General features: G+C 49.3%; 1 pseudogene; it reads right to left on the reverse strand.

The window, feature by feature from the left end:
* Positions 1–378: 378 nt before the first annotated feature.
* On the reverse strand, positions 379–553 carry LOC129847942 (U2 spliceosomal RNA; annotated as a pseudogene).
* Between the last annotated feature and the right edge of the window lie 1,832 nt (positions 554–2,385).

The raw sequence follows: 2,385 nt of genomic DNA on the forward strand, positions 1-2,385 counted from the left end.
TACACGGCTTGAGCACATTTCATAGTTTATTCTGTATAGTCTTCTACTGTATCTATTTCCAATCATAACAAAAACATGTTTGAACTACTTTATTACTTAGCTATGTGTATATTTTTGATCGTGGCTATTGATTGCACTGTTGAGGAAAGTTTGCAAGTAAGCGTTTCACTGTGCCCTGTATCCCGTGAAGAAAAATGTTTGAATAGAAGATGAACGCAGCCGGTTCACAGCGGCTATCGTAGTCAATATAACGGTGAGCGATTTAACCAGCGCTATCTAGCCATCACTGACATTGAACTGAAGTTGCTCAAAGTGAAAATACAATATAGACCAAGGAAGCAACTCCGTTGAGTCTGTCTGATTTCTGTTTACAACGACAGGGGGTGCACCGTTCCTGGAGGTACTGCAATACCAGGTCGATGCGTGGAGTGGACGGAGCAAGCCCCTATTCCATCTCCCTGTTCCAAAAATCAATTTAATATATGGTCCCCAGATAGGGGACGTATCAGATATTAAACTGATAAGAACAGATTTTTTCTTTTGGAAAAGTTTTATTAACACATTTCCTTTAAAAAACAGCTCATACATTTTTTAACATCATTTCATACACATAAAAACGACAATAAGGCATAAAACACAGCATTTGAACATTACATTTAAATTGGGTAAAAAGTACGTGTTGTTAAAAGCAATGAAAACAACCATGGATAAAAGTACTTTTTGGTAAAAAAACATCAAATCTGTAAAAGCCATTTAAAATGTGTACAAATGATTTAAAAAAAAAAAAAAAGTAAAACATTTTTAAGACATGAAGAAAAAACATGTTAAAAAGTCACTTTGTTAAAAAACTGTCTTCGGTCCCTTGTACAGGTGCGGGGTGAGTCCTTATCAAACTCGCCTCATTCTGCTCCTCTGAATAAACTACCGTCCCATCCTTCGGGGCCCAGAGGAGACCCCTCCCCTAGGCGCATCGCCCTAGGCGCCGCAGCGCTGTCAGGCCGTGGCCGCCGGGACCTAGGGTGTTGTGGGGGACCCTTCACTTGGGGTCGAGGCCCCCTTCCTTCTGTACCACCCCAGGGCTTCCGTGGCTACCATAGCCACTGCCTGGGGGGTGGTCTCTACGTTCTTCGCTACCAGCAGGTTGCGGGAGGACCACAGGGCGTCCTTCAGGCACGTGAGGGTGGGCCAGAGCTTGGTGAAGGCCTTCGATGGAATGGGCCTTCGGCCCACCCCGTACAGCACGAGCTGAGGCGTTAGGTCCTCCCCTGCTGGCAGACACGGAGTGATCAGGGGGCCTGCTTCCTTCCACAGGTCCCTGGCGGCTCTGCACTCACAGAGCAGGTGCCTCACCGACTCCTCTTGGCCGCAGCCTGGTCGGGGGCACGCGGATGTTCTCGCCATGCCCCGTGAGTGCATGACGGCCCTGACCGGGAGGATCTCGTGGGCGACCATCCAGGACAGGTCCCGGTGCCAATTCAGGAGAGCAGGATGGGCCACATTACGCCAAACCGTTGTGGGCTCGCCTATAGCAAGCCCGCGTACTGGACACACTGGTTCCCGATCCTGCACAAGAGAGAGAAGAGAGCGGTGTTTAGTTAAAACCGTGACTGCTTCTTTTTCCAGTTTAAAATGTCTTAAAAATTTCTGGAGCTGGGCGTAGTGAGTGGGGAGCAGGAAAGAGACTGGGGCTCGCAGGTCGACTGGGATCAGCCCCAGAGACCTGAGGTAAGATCCCAGCCAGAACCGTGCGAGGGCCTGGGTCTTGTTGGTGACCGGGGAGGTGGCAAGAGTCAGATGTAGCGCTGTATAGCGGCTGCCCAGGAACAAGTAGAGGTCGGGCAAGCCCTTCCCCCCCTTGGACCTGGGCCTCTTTACCACCTCCCTCCTCAGCCTCTCCCACTTGCTTCCCCACAGGAAATAAAACAGCATCCGGTCCAGAGCTAAAAGAGTTGTTCGTGGGGGGATAAAAACAGAACTGATTAATAAGAGAACAGGTAAAATCACAGCCTTGATGATTAAAACCTTGCCCTCAAATGTCAGTCGTCTCAGTCCCCAAAAACCCAGTCTCTGTCTTACAGTCCCTAAAATCCCGGTCCAATTGCCACTACCTCCTCCCTCCCTGTCAAATTTTACCCCCAGAACCCTTATGTCTGTCATTTTAACTGTCAGTGGTAGTCTGGTCAAGTCTGAGTCTGCCCACGGTCCGAAGAATTGGGCCTCTGTCTTTTTCCTATTCAGTCTCGCCCCAGAGGCTTGTCCGTACCAGTCAGTCCTGTCCAGGGTCCTGTCAACAGATAAAAGGTCGGTACATAAAATATTGACGTCGTCCATATAAAAGACGCACTTGGCAGTCATCCCCCCACTCCCCGGGATACCCACCCCACT

This window comes from Salvelinus fontinalis, unplaced genomic scaffold, assembly GCF_029448725.1.
Source record: "Salvelinus fontinalis isolate EN_2023a unplaced genomic scaffold, ASM2944872v1 scaffold_0960, whole genome shotgun sequence".
Lineage (NCBI taxonomy): Eukaryota > Metazoa > Chordata > Actinopteri > Salmoniformes > Salmonidae > Salvelinus > Salvelinus fontinalis.